The 15,139-nt window shown below is 41.7% G+C and overlaps 1 protein-coding gene and 1 non-coding gene across 2 annotated transcripts in view; one reads left to right on the top strand and one right to left on the bottom strand.

The window, feature by feature from the left end:
• The window catches only part of ALG14 (ALG14 UDP-N-acetylglucosaminyltransferase subunit), a 91,411-nt gene that overhangs the window by 14,220 nt on the left and 62,052 nt on the right, over nucleotides 1-15,139 (bottom strand). The gene's annotated exons all lie outside the window — the stretch shown is intronic.
• On the top strand, nucleotides 14,328-14,429 carry LOC111773679 (U6 spliceosomal RNA). The gene has a single exon (XR_002808375.1). It is a non-coding gene; the product is annotated as a U6 spliceosomal RNA (small nuclear RNA).

Genomic DNA, 15,139 nt, shown 5'->3' with positions numbered 1-15,139 from the left:
AAGCGAAAGACCTTGACATTTACAAGGCACCTACTACTTGCTGGGCACAGAGCCTAAGTGGCATTTTGCATAATTACCTCACTTAAACCCTACAATAGCCCTCTGAGGGGGATGTTGTTACCTTCATTTTTCAGACAAGGAAACTAAGGCACAGAGAAATTAAGTAACCTATGGAAGGTCACACAACTAGTTAGCGGTTTAGTTCTGACTCAAACTCAGCTTCTGGAAGACAAGCTGCGGCTCCCTTGTCCTCCATCCTGGTCTGGCACTGTCCTGCATCTGCCAACCAGATGCACTGTTAGCTGGAAAAGGGCTGCAGGCAAGGTAGGCTCCAGGGCAGATATGACACAGGGAGTTTAAATAAAGGTGAAATTCTGGCAATTGTTATTAATATTTTATAGCCTTAACAGAGAAATCAGTGGCAGACTGTAACATGCCACTGGACTAAGATAGATTAGAAAGGCTTTTCAGCAAATAAAATAGGGGAAATAGTTAACATTTTCAAAAGAAAAGGGAGCATCCTTTCTAAACAGGAAGATCTGGCTTGAATTCAAAGCAATTATATAACTCCCGACTTCTGTCAAGGCCCTCTCTGAAGTAGGTAAGTGATATTTTCTTCATGATCACCCCCTAATTTTTTTCACATGTACCTATGTATAAAATTTCTGTCTTGCTGAACTGAAAACCAGTTGGTGGTTTTTCATAGATAATTTGCACACAGATTATTTTTGCAGTATAAAAAAAGCTTTATGAATTTTTCTAGAGGATTACCTGATTCCTTAATTCAGACAAAAGGATACATAAAAACACTTCTTTATGAGATTCTGGTTGTGTGTGTGTCAAAGACAGACATATATACTCAAAGACAGTGAAACAGAGGCAAGAAGACAGAATTCAACAAATGGAAATGCTAGTGCATTTATAGTGCTTGTATCTTAGTGTGTTGGAAGAACACGGGACTCTGGAGCCAAGCTTGGATTCCACACCTTGTAGAAGCTGTCAAGGTTCTCTGAAGAACATGTGCTTCCCTCTGTGCATTCAGGAATTTGAAAATTGTTTCCCCTTCATTGTCCACCATACACTTATCAAAATCCTAGCAATGGTGCACCTGACTCCACCAGTAACTTGCAGAAGCAGAATGACGCTGCTTGTCAAAATCAGGCTATTTTTTCAAGGTTTTTATGGACTTCAAGCTTAGCTGAGTTTTGTTAGGTATGTTTGGCTTCACTAAGGACTCCCCTCTATTACAGGCTCAGAAAACAGAAGCACTGGTAGGAACTGAGAACAGCAAGGAGTCTATCCCAGTTCCATTCAGAGGACCCCTTTAAACCAGCAAGTAGAGAAGTGACTCAATGCTAGTGTTTCTCAGGCCGCCACATCACATTCATCCAGGGCACTTGTCAAAAATGTAGATTCTTTCCAAATCAGACTCTGGTCCAGGGCCCAGGAATATGCACTTTAAACAAGCTCCCAGGTGATGGGTGCAAACTAGAGCTTGTAAACCTCTGCTCTATCCTACAGGAAAGCGGTTGGCAGTCTTCGGACGTGGTACTCCATCTACATTCATTCCTGCAAAAGGGGTCTGTGTGCTAAGGGAGCAAGCCATGGGAGAAGGAGATGTGGGTACTGGTGATCCATCCAAGGCCACTTTCTCTCTCGTCCTGCTCAAAACCACTTTGGAGACACGCAGCCCTGCTGAACTCATCCAGAGGAGCTTTTCAGTGAGCCCGAGGCTCCTAATAGCAGAGAAAGCTGCCAGAAACTGAGGCGCTCAGGAGCCAAGACGCCCCCCTCTCTGCTTACTAGACTTAGAGAGTCATCTCTGAGAAAGCACGTCTCCCTGGGAGGAGTCCTATCTCAAGGACTAGAGGTTCGCTCCCTAATTATCTGTTAATACTTGAAAAGGGATTAGTGGACAGCATTCTGAGAAAAAGGACAGCATACAGAAAAGGTACCTGAGGGGTGGAAGGACAGACAGGGACATTAATAAGGAGGTGGCAGGTGGCAGGGCAGCATATCTTTTGTCCCTCAAAGTTATCTTAGGGCCCAGGTTCCCCATCCCACCCATGCTAAAGGAGTGCCTCTGCAGCATGGGGAATGGTCTGCCACACGCTGCTGGCATTACAACTGGTCTTTGGGGAGGGGAGGGCTGGATGAGCAGGGCCTCAATGGTGGGGCTCAGTCTGTCAGTAGCACCAGAGTGACTCCTCTGCCAGAGTCATTGTAAGGGCAGGTTTTAATCCAGCAGGTAATCTGGGAAACATCCTGCATGACCAAAATTTTGTTAAGGAAGAGATTCTTAGCCACTATGGAGAAAATACCAAACCTCCAGGTTTTCTAATTCAAATAGGGAGCCCCCTGTCTCTTGAAACAATAGTTTCTGTCTAACTGTAAATAAGGTAGGATATTCGAGGTACTGACAGTCCAGGGAAAGGGCAGCGATTAGAGCATGGACTCCCAGCCAGACTGCTGGAGAATGAATCCTGGCTCCACCACTTCCTACCTGTGTGATCTTGGGCAAAGTATTTCACCTCTCTGTGTCTCACTTTGCTCATCTGTAAAACGGGGATTCAAGTGGTACTTTCTGCATAGCGTTATAGTGAGGATTAAGTGAGGTGAAGTTTGCAAAGCACTTTTTAGAACTCGGCAAGTCCCTTGTGCATATTTGCTGCTGCTATTTTTCTTAGTCTCTCTGCCTAGGGCTGCCTCACAACAAACACCAAAAGATGGGCCTTAGAGCTGAAGGGGGAACAGAACCCTTGTGTCATCTGTACGGCTGATGTTCTTTCAAGATCAACAGTGGCTCTTTGACTGAATTACAGTCTTCCCTCCTCCCCAAACCCTGCTGGGCCACGGTCCAGGCATTTTTTGTTGGGGCAGCAGGTTCTCAGGTCCTCTTTTAAGAGCCTTTTGAGAGAAAAGGAGGTGGGATGGCAGAAGAATAAACCCTTACTTTGCGCAGTTCAGTTAACAGGGCAAATAACATACACCAAATTATTTACTGGTAGGGCTTCCCAGGGCAAGATTGGAAACAAAATTCTTTTAGAGAAACAGTCCACTCTGGGGTCTAAAATGGAATTATCTTAACCAGGATTAAATCACACTTCCTGAGTCTGACAGAGCGTTTCCAGGGAGAGTAAGTGCCGGGCAGCCTTTAATGTCACTTGCTCATTGTTGTTCATGACTCCTACCCCCACTGGCTGTCTCACTCCATTCAGTCTCCCCTGCCAGCCCACCATGGTTTGAGTCTCTGAAACAGAGAGCTGGGGCCAAAAACAAAACCAGCTCCCTTTGGTTGGGGGAAATGTTGGCAAAGGGAATTCTGGAGGGTGGAGCAAGGCAATCACACATGTGACAGACGCTAACTTTATATTTGATGCTAATTATAATCAAGTATGTTAAAATCTATGTTGTAATTCTAATAACTACCACTAGCCCATCACTCTGGGTTGTCTCATCTGTAGGACTGTATTTATTCATGAATTCAATAGTTACGTCCTGAGCAGAAGGGGAGCACAGTATATTGATTAGTGTAAGGATAGTGCAGTCTCAGGCTATCTGGGTTTGAATCCTGTCTCTGCCACTTAGTAGCCAGCAGACTTTGAGCAAGTCCATTTTCTCCCTATGCCTCAGTTTTCTTATCTGGAAATCAGAGATAAACAATGGCAGGTAACGAACTCATAGAGTTGCAGTAAGGATTGAATGAGTTAACACGTGTACGGTATTACAATGATGCCTGGCATTTTTCTTGGCACTGGGGCCTGGGAAGATGAGCAAGCCATCAGGATGCCATCAGTCTAGAAACACGGGATTGCATTCAGCCCCTACCATGCACTTTGCACAAAACGGGTGTACAACAAAGTCGCAGGGGAGCCAGCAGGAACTGCTGACTCGTTGGCTTTCCAGTGGCGCTGGCTGGTTTAATGGTACAAATAGCTCAGAAAAAACAATGGTTTGTAAATTGCCTCTGAAATATGAACAAAAACTTTTTATCACTTGTCATTAGTTAAACACTCCCCGTTCCAATACTGAGTCTTTAAAAGCTATGAAATGGAGGGAAAAGCTTAAGTCTTTAAACAGATAGAGAAAATATTTTGTCACTGTTTCATGTAATCACTTATAAAACTTAAAGTGTACATTCACCATGATCTGCCCAATAACGTTCTGCTATGAGGGCCACAGAGTGCTATGTCCAATCAATCAAAACCTTTAGATAATATGTAGATATAAAAAGGTGAGAGAAGAACATCATGGATTGTTCTAAAGCCATAAAATCATTCGCCTTTCCTTCCCCTTCCACCTCGCAAGGGTATTACTGATCTTTTCTTATTCACTGTTTTCAGATCCTTGTTTTAAAATCCAAAAGTTCTCGTTACATCCTATAAAAACAGACTAAAAGGAGAGAGCCAAGGGATTGAATTCCCTCCATCCCAGGCAATTTAAGGAAAAAGAATGGAATGTAAAAAACCCAAAGAAAAGAAAGATATAGTCTACAAGACAAAAAACATCTAGCTAGGTATCCAATTAAGTACTTCTGTTAGATCTGTTTTTTGGAAAAACTGAAATAAGCCTTCATGTGCTTTATGTGAATGGTCAGACGTAATCAAGCATGAGGCAGAAGAGTCTATAACATCCTGGAATTCTTGAAAGTATGTGGCTCCCAAATGTCCCCGACACATTGAGTGACTTCTTCTCCTGCACTCCTTCTTCCTCCTCTCTCTTTCGCTCTTCCCAGTCAGTGGAAGGCAAACCTCTGTATTGCACCGTACCCGGAGGCTTTAACCTGCCAGCGGGTTTCCTCTCCAGCTCCCTCCTGGGGGCCTGGTCCAGCTGCTCTTAATGGCTGAGTCCATCTCTCCTTTGGCTCCAACTGTCTTTCTCAGGCTGGATTCCCCAGGTTAACCCTCTAATCCTGCTGGGGAAGGGCCTCTGGTAGCACTGCCACCTGAAATACTATTTTAACTTCAGGAAACAGTCCACTTCCCTGATATATTTCTCTCTTTCCCTCTTCTCATTGAAATCCTGCCAGTTCTTCTTCTACAGCCTCTTCCGTCTGGGCCCTGCCCGTGATCTGCACTACCTGGTGTGGGCCACCTCCCCTGCTCCCTGGTTTACCCAGAGCCGCCTGCCTGCTCTCCCAGCCTCGCCCCCTCCTCCTCCGTTCACTCTCCACAGTGCTGCTACAGGACTTTTTCCTAAAATACAAATCTGATCGAGGTATCATTTATCATCAATGGCTTCCTGCTGCCCTTAAAATAAAGTCCAAATACCCTGAATTAAAAGTTCTTTCCTAAAACTCACTATGCATACTGTTATTCTTCATCACTGTGGTTTCAGGCCACACCTGAATTATTTTCTACGGTAATAGGGAAACTCATGAGTATTGTTCAAGTTAATATAACAATGATAAATGTGAGGAATCACGATGAGTTTTTCAGGTAATAATACCTGTTTGTAGCCATGTATTGTACCTTGGTGACCCTTCAGGTACAACCAGTTTTGTAGTTCTAAAGTAGACTTAATTGTTCCAAATGCTTTCTTTGTCCAAATTAATAGTTTTGTAACACATAAGCCAGGATTAGAAAAGATTTGGCCAGTGTGCTTACTGGAAACCGAAAGCTTTAGGACCAGCATTCCCACTTTTTCTTTTTTTAATAGGAGAGAGGAGGGGGAAAATCACCAAATTGGGGTTCAGAAAGACAGAAGAAAGAGAGGGCAACAAAGATACATCAGACCCCTGAATGACCAATTCTACTGCAGGCTGGTCCTGATCAAAGAATGACAGTTAACGGGTGCTCATATTTGTAAATATATCTCATTTCATTTTAGTCTCCACAGCCACAATAAGAGAGGGGTATGGTTACCCATATTATAGGTGAGGAGACAGACTAACAACATTTATTTTGCTTCCTATATAATCACTGGTTAAGCATAATGCTTATAGTTACAGGGGAGTACTCAGCCCTGCTGTTTCCCTGGAGGGAAAGGAACTTCCAGGTCCCAGCAGGGAAGAGTGCAGCCTCTTCTTCTCCATCTGCGAGCTCGACCCTTCCCTAGGGAGGAGGAGTGGCTGCCTGCTCAGTGAGCTTAGGAGAACAGACTGAGGATGCTCAGCTCAGCCAGGCCCCATGGGCTTTTCCACTCTCTTTTTTCCAGCTTGTCTGTCTTCAACATGCATCTGTCCTCTATACCCTGGCTTGTGTGTTCAGCAGAGAAGAGGAGAGGTGGGCCTGCAGTCTAATTTAGGGGAGAAGTATTAGTAACCCATGGAGGCTGCATGGATAAGCCACATCCTCCAATCTGGCTTTTATCAGTTTATAAAGCTCATATTTTGATTTCCATGTCTTGTTTCTCACTTGATCGTGAACATAAGAGGAAAAGACAGAGGGCTATTAACTGGCTCCCTAAAAGCCAAATACAATGCACGTAATAGGCAGTCGATAAATAATTGTTAAATGAATGAATTAATTTGTCCAAGGCCACATAGCTAATAAGAAACAGAGTAGAGATTTGAATCCATGTCTGACAGAAAAGCTTATGGTTTTCTAAAATCCCACTTCAGTGCTTCTTGTAGATGGTCTATTTCCAGGCTTTAATTCATGCTTCAGTACAGCTGCTAACAAACGGGAAACAATGGGTGGTGTAGGCATTAACCACCCTTAAAAAGACATGTATGCCTAAGACCTTAGCTGATAATCTATTTGTTGACAGCAGTGACTAGCGATAAGTTCAGCATGTCTGCTTGCTGTCAGCTATATCATGGGCCAATCCGGACCGAGCCCTCTGGGTACATGAAGAGGTACCTGGAAGATGCGAGAAATAGCAGAGGTGGCACCAGAAGTGCATGTTATAGACAGGGGAGGAGAAAGGCAGGCAGCCAAGCATAAAGCAAGATGTGCACAAAAGGGGCAGGGCAAGGGGCTGGGGACCAAGAGGAGGGTGAAGGCCCAAGAGGGAGTTAGGGGGCTGGGGGATGGGAGGAGGCAGGGGGAGGAAGAACAAACACAAAAATCCCAGAAGAACAAAAGGCTGCAGAGATGGGAAACAAATAAAGAATATAAAGGGGAGACAGATAAAAGAACAGGAGTAAATCAGGTGCTATGAAAATAGCCACAAACTGATTTTCCATTTCACGTCAAGATGATGAGAAGTGAGAGCTGACCTGTGTGCCAGTAGCCTTCAGGGACTAAGAAATAAAACAGCCAGGTTGGAAATAGTCTGGGGAGCCAGAGGATGACAAGATTCCTCCACCCAGCATGCAAAAGTGAAATTAAAGTAATGACAGCATCTACTACCCGGTCTCTCCTCCAACCCCCTGTAGTCACAAAAAGAGGAGGGAGCTGTTTGGCTGGCAACCAGTGTGAGCTCAGCAGGGACCCTGCTCTGACTATAGCCGCTTTTTCAGTCTCTAGTAGAGTTCAGGATTGTGTGTTCACAAACACCGTATAAAAACAGGGTCGCCTTTGCCTTCCAAGCAGTTTTATTCACTCTGTTTAAAGGCCGGGCTTAGTCTTTTTTCCCTCACTAGAGTGGCACACAAAGAATTCTCTGACACACTGCACCCACTGCAGATGAAAGCGCTTAAGTGTGAGTGAAAGCAACAATGTTCAGAGTGACATTTACTAGCTGCAAAACGGTGAAATCAGAGCGCTCCAGTTCATGGAGATTAAATGTCAGGCTTTAAACATTTAGAGAGTATTAGCTATGGAAGTTTTTAAAATTTAGGATTTAGTTTTATATTGCAAACAGCGCTCAAGACATAGAAAAGAAAGACTTTTTAAAGCAAACAAACAATTGAGCCATAAGCTGAATAAGAATATATAGTTTTAACTGAAGGTGAGACACCTGCAGGACAGTTACTGAGTTTAGCTCAACAAACCTTGTTACTCACTGCTCATCACCATTCCAGCCTAATAAGAGAAAGGTGACATTCCCCATCCTTCACATTTTGGAAGATACAAGCCAAAATCCAAAACACAGGAGTTTCTAGGCACATAATTTTCCACAGTGGGTGTGGGCTTTACAAGCCCCAGGGTTTTTACATTACTATTTCAGAATGAATGCTTTTTAAGGCATCTAAAAAAGTTAGAGGGGCAAATAGATCACTTTTTTCTTTTAGGAATATTTTACATGGATAAATTTATCCATGACAAAATTGAGTATAACTGCCAAACATAACATGTGTTTTTGTGACTAAATAATAAAATCTCAGAATTTGACAATATCAGCAGTCCTTCCTTCCATCCTTCAAAATAGCTGGTAAGCACCTTCTCTATTATACTTTCTCTGAGGTGCAGGACAGATACAAAGCCAACGACAATGATAAATATTTCAAGCTTGGTTTTAAACACTTTATAAGCATTATATTATACCCATTTTACAGATAAGAAAACTGGGGCTTCAAGAGATTAAGGACTTTGCCCAAGACCACAGGACTGCTAACTCAAGTGGGATGCAAACTCTAGCTACTGATTCCAAAGCCTGAGCAATTAACTTCAACTCAAGCAACTCTCACTCTGGCAGAGACCACAGGCATGTGAACAAATAAAGTTTAATGCAAGAAATGCCACAAGGATGTGAACAGAGACACAGATTGAGTAATTGTCTCAGTCTGGGACCTGAGGAGGAGACATTTAAGCCGGGTCTTGACGCATGAGGAGGGAGCTTTTCCAGGCGAAAAAGGTAACAATTTCTCTAGGCATAGGGAGCTACACTTCCAAACCTCGGAGGGCTTGGCATATTGGTGGAAAGTTCAGAGTTCACTGTGTATTTGAAGGGGGGACATGGAGGCCGGGAAGCAAGGCTATTCCAATAGCTGGGATGAAGACAGAAAGGGAGGCTGGAGCAGGGGAAAGAGAGGATGCCACAGTTAGGAAAGGCAGAAGCTTTATGGTCTGGGGACCTACTGGATGTGTGCAGTGAGGGAGATAAATCGTAGTTGCTAGCTTTCTAGACTACTGTAAAGACTGAGAATGAAGGAGTAAGACAAGTTGGGGAGGAGCATGGGCAGAGAAGAGGAAGACGATACCTTATGTCAGTTTTAGAAAAGCTGAGTTACAAACACTTGAGGGATATCTGGGCAAACTCTATACTGCATTCTCTACTTCAACAAACACTGAGTGCCTTTTGTACCAGGTACCAAGGAAGTTAAACGAGAACAAAACTGGGTCTTGCCTTCCCAGAGTTCATGTACTATACAGTCTGGTTCCAAACGGTTGCAACATATCAGGGAACTAACAGGACCATTTCTCGTGTTATAGTGACTGAGGGGTGCTATTTTCACTTAGTGGACAGGTGCCATGGATACAGACGTTCTGCAATATTTGGGGCTGTTTAATACAAAAAAGCACTATTTTATGCTCTACTGGACATCCACATGGTGATAATCTGTTTATAATTATCTGAGCTTAGAAACTAATTCTGTTTTACATAGAAAGACAAAATATGTTTTTGCATGTTTTATATATATACTGAATTTTTCCAAACAGAACTACCATGGAAATCAAGGGAAGACTGTACTTTGTTTTGTTTGGACCTTTACCAAGAACCGTTCACCATTCATGAAAATTACATCAGGAGCTGGGGGAGATGAAAAGTTCTGGAGATGGAGGGTGCTGACAGTTGCACAACAAAGTGAATGTGTTTAATGCCACAGAACTGTACACTTAAAAGTGGTTAAAATGGTAAATTGGAAAAAAAAAAAAGAAAAGAAAGTCACAGGCAGCAAACACACTCACAGTGTTTGAGGTACCAACACCATGCCCCTGCATCTGTCTGCACTGTAGTCATCCTGAACATGGAGATGCCACATCCCAAATCTATCTACTTGACTGTGTCTCCTGGTGTGGTCGTGCCTGGAGATAATGCAAGTAAGACATGTAATCTGATTATAAATCACTTTCTTTTTGCTTCTCCTTTTTATTACAACTAGGGCATTACATTGCATTTTGGAATCACGTGCTGCATAGGTATGTTACATTAACTATGAATTTCATTTCAGGATAAGAAAGCGCATGTTACAAAATATTTGCCATAAAAAGAAGACATTAGGTTGAAAGCGTTGAGAATCACTAGTGAGAGACAGACAGATACATAAATGGAACTAAAACACAAAGGAAACCATGGAAGCACCTCAGCAAGGTCAAAGTATACACAAGGTAGAACAAGGGAAAGAGATGCCCCTGGCCCTGGGGAAGCTGGGAAGCTCAGGGAGGAAGGATGTGAGCAGGCGCCGACTGATGCCCTCTGTTAGAATAACTCCAGAGATGTGGGGCTTGGGCTCTGCCTCCAATGATGTCCACTCCTTTGGCATGGCTTTGATTTTTATCGAGTTCTCTTTGATGTTCTTCCTGTATCTCCCCAGCAGTAGCCCTTGTTCTAGGAGGCTCCAGTGGGCAGAGCAGGATGAATCCCTAGCCTATGTAGTGTCTTTGGGAATCTGAAAACTGTGGAGTCTGTAATACTTTCTGGTTAATCTTCTTTTCTTTAGGCCAAATCTCCCTACTTCTCTGACTGTTTCTCATACAACTTGATTTCATATTCCCTTACCATCTGGGTCATTTTCCTCTGAACATGCTCCAAGTTGTCAGTGGCCCTTTAAAAGTGTGATGCCTAGAACCGAATGTGGTTTCCAGAGCTGAAATATATAACTATATTTCCTAATATCCCAAAAAGGGGAAAATGTTATGACTCCACACAGTGAGACCAGGATGAGGGAGGAAGCAGGGGGGATCTGTCTTAATCATCACTGTACTGCCAATATTGAAAAATTTTCCTTTTTTGTTTAAGCAAGTTAAATCTGAATTTTTTAATACTTGCAACTAGAGGTCTGATCTCAAACAGTTTTTTTCCCTAGTTTGTTTTGTTGTGAGGAGTAAATGAAAATGTGGGTCTGGCTAATAAATACTAAAAATTATTTTTATTTGCTGACAGCATCTGTTTACCACCATCCTACAGTCATTTCTTGTGTGAAGACATTTTTCTCTTAACAGACTGGGCCCTGCCCATGTCCCAAGTCAATCTAACCAAGACTGGCAGGTATACAACTCTTTCAGGAGCTTGGCCTGTAAACTGGAATTAGTATTTCTGCATTAAGCTTGCATCCGGTGTGTGTGTGGAAAGCCCCTGCACTCCTGCGTGTCTAGTGAACCTCAGGTTGAGCCCCACCAAGCATAATTCCATCCAGGCTCCTGATTTTGGTTTGAGATTGAAATCCAGCAATAACCTGACTGGCTCTTACCAACACGCTGTCCCCAGGGGCTGAAACAGTACCAGTTCATCTCCTCATTCTAGATGCTAAGGACTCTTAAGCCACAGTGACACCATCCACTGGTAAACCTTTGGAAGCTATAGCAGAACTCTGCAAAAGGACACCACTCTGGCATGAATACTAGCTTGCTATCCTCCATGAATGCAATGACTTCAATGAATTGACCAAAAAATAAGGGACAGGTTAGCCTCAGAGGTCTAAGCACTTTATGTCACATCTGCTGGCTGTCCAAGTTCTAACATGCTTTTACAGCTGAACAGACCAGCTCAAACTACATGGGAGGAAGGATATTTGCCTGTTTTGTTAGTTGAGGTATCCGCAGCCCTTAGAACAGTGCTTAGCACATAACGGACGCTCAACAAATAGCCGTTGAATGAGTTAATGAAATGACCTGGTATGGCAGACATCAATCTTTGTTTTGCCCAGTATTCCCTTCTTTTGAAAATTGCTTCTTCCCTATTGCATGTTGGGGCTGCCAATCATGAGACTGAACAAGCCAGCAAATCACGTCATGAGTCTGGAGCTCCTTATTCTGCCTGTCCCTAGCCCCTAGAGTGCCTACAGTTAAGCAGGTATCTGCAGTCGTTCTCAGTTCTGGAGAATCCGAGGCATAACATCAGGAGGTTTGATGAATGTGGGTGGTATATTCTGCAGGTAGGTTGTTCAGAGGCTAAACTTGACATGAGCGTCCCTCACAAAACCCAAGCCAACAGGATAAAATGAACCTCTAATGACCATAAGCTTATGTTTCTAACATTATTGATCTTCATAACTAATCAAATACCATATCAGAATTTATCTTATTCACATTCAAATAGAGAGGAAATTTTTTCAAATTTCTAATGATAGATGAAATACAATTTTTATAATGTCAACTTTACTATGATAATGCTATTTAAGGCTTCTCAGAAAAAATTTAACCTGTGAAATGTGAAAAAAACTACATATTGAATTAAAATGATCCAACAAATGGGGGTGGGGGCAGGAGATTTATGGTTGTATAAGGCTTTTTAAAAGTTGTGGTAAAACATACATAACAAAATCTACCCTTTTAACTAGTTTTAAGGGTACAGTTCAGCGGCACCAAGTACATTTACAATGTTCTGCAACTGTCACCACTAACCATCTCCAGAACTTTTTCATCAAACAAACAAAAGCTCTGTACCCATTAAATGATAACTTCCCAATACCCCCTCCTCCGAGCCCCTGGTAATCTCTATTCTACTTTCTGTCTCTATGAATTTGCCTGTTCTAGCGACCTCACATAACTGGAATTACACAATATTTATCCTTTTTCTGTCTGGCTTATTTCATTTTGCATAATGTTTTTCAAGGTTTACAGATGGTGCGGCATGTATCAGTATTTCATTCCTTTTTATGGCTGAATTATATTTCATTGTATGTATATTTTGTCATCCATTCATCTGTTGATGGACACAGGTCGTTTTCACCTTTTGGCTATGGTGCTATGAACACTAGTGTACAAGTATCTGTTTGAGTCCCTGTTTTCAGTTATTTTGGGTATAACTAGGAGTGAAACTGGTGGATCATACAGTAATTCTATCTTCAGCTTTCTGAGGAAAATGTGTAAGGCTTTTAAAGATGACTTCTAAAATAAAAATTTATTAATTTAGGAACTATATACAGCAACCAGTAAGTTGTTCTTCTGATACTTCACATATCTTCACATATCATTACTGGAGACAGAGAGACTGCTACGGTAAACAGAACAGAGGACATATCATTTCCTTGCAGTGAAGGAGGAAGGAATTTCCCAGTAATGACAGATCCTCAAGAAAGTAAGAAGGCACAATAATCGCAACTTGCTAAAATGTAAATACCAGGATTTTCACAAACATGAAATCCAGTCTTCTTTAGAAAACTCAACCTTTCATTTAGAAACAAAGTAAGAATGAATCCCACTATGTGATCATGTAATTGTAGTCTCTGTATGTAAAATAATTGATCAATACTATTCTAAACTATAAAGGTTATGAAAGACAAGGAAAGACTGAAGAAATGCCCCAGACTAGAGGAGAATAAGGAGACCTGATAACCAACTGCAATGTGCGACCCTGAATTGGATCTGGAACAGAAAAAGGACAATGGTGAAAAAACTGGCAAAATCCAAATAAAGGCTGTAACTTAGTTAATAGTATCGTACCAGTGTTAATGTCTCAGTCTTGATAACTGTACTATGGTTATATAAGATGTTAACACTAACGGAAGCTGGATGAATGATATACAGGAATTATCTGCTATTTTTGCAACTTTTATGTAAGTTTAAAATGATTCCACAGTAAAGAGCTAAGTGTAAGTTTAAAACGATTCCAAAATAAAAAGCTAAAAAGAATTACAGTCTCTGGACTTTAATGAGCATCTGAAATTGTTAAGCCAGATAATCAGAAATAGTAATAATAAATTTGAAGTTATAAATTGATCCATGAATGAGACTTCCACATTCGAAAAGAAGAAAAATATAATCGTTTTATGGTTAGTGCCTCTAATAACCAATTCTCTCTTGTACTCTCACTGCCATCCTGGCTTTACACTTCTTCCTCCTAGATACCCCCTCCCAATGCTTTTAACTCTAGCTTCTGGAACAGACTTTGCATAGGAAAGCTCTCCCTACATTTCTATTTTCTCAAAGAATCATTCCCTTCAACTGTTGCCAAATTAACATTCACAGTCCTGACTGTTCTCTGAGCTTTGACAGTACATCCACTAGCCTACTGGACATCTCCACTTCCAGAGTCGGCTGAAGTTCAGCATGTATCTAAAGCTAAACTTCATTTCACTCATTTACCCAAGTCAGAAACACAGGACTCAGCCTAGACATGTCCTCAGTCACCTCTACCCCCTGCTCAAAAGCAGTATGTACACCTATATTGTAGTATGACATCCAATGTAGTCCATTCACTAAAGTATAAAGTTGAAATCCAGCCATCTTTACCACTGACAGACAGTTAAGTTGTACTTTAAAAAGCCAAAAGAGATTGCAAAAATTGGTTACCGGTGAATTCAGGACATTTTCAATGGTGAAAATGTCTTTTTTTTGGTCTTTGACAATACATATACTAAAACTGGAATTATACAGAGAAGATTAACATGGCTATGGTGCAAGGATGACATGCAAATTCACTAAGTGTTCTATATTTTTAAGAGACTATACCAATTCTCTTGGGGCTGGCCCCACGGCACAGTGGTTAAGTTCTGCGCACTCCACTTTGGCGACCTGGGTTCACAGGTTGGGATCCTGGGCGCAGACCTATACCACTCATCACTCATGCTGTGGTGGTGACCCTCATATAAAGTGGGGAAGACTGGCACAGATATTAGCTCAGGGCTAATCCTCATTAGCAAAAAGAAAAAAAAAAAAGAAATTATACCAATTTTCTACAGTCTCTTTCAGAGGATAGAAGTAGAGGGAATACTTCCTAAGTCATTATATGAGGCCAGAATTACCCTAATACCAAAATCAATACTAATACCAAGAAAAGAAAACTACATGAAATAGCTGCAAAAATCCTCAACAAAATATTGGCAAACTGAATTGAACAATGTTTAAAAATAATTATACACCACAATCAAATGGGATTTATCCCATGTATGCAAGTCTGGTTCAGCATCCAAAAACCAATTAATATAATCTATCACATCTACAGGCTAAAGGAGAAAAATCACATGATTATATCAATAGATGGAGAAAAACATTTGCCAAAATCCAATATCCAATCACAATAAAAAACTCTTAGAAAACTAGGAATACAGGAGAACTTTTTCAATTTGATAAAGAATATCTACAAAAAAACTAAGCTAACATCATACTTAACAGTGAGAAACTAGACACTTTCCCCCTAGGATTAGGAA

The sequence above is a fragment of the Equus caballus genome, chromosome 5, assembly GCF_041296265.1.
Source record: "Equus caballus isolate H_3958 breed thoroughbred chromosome 5, TB-T2T, whole genome shotgun sequence".
Lineage (NCBI taxonomy): Eukaryota > Metazoa > Chordata > Mammalia > Perissodactyla > Equidae > Equus > Equus caballus.
The sequence above is the reverse complement of the archived record's forward strand: the minus strand, read 5'-3'. Positions and strand labels throughout refer to the sequence as shown.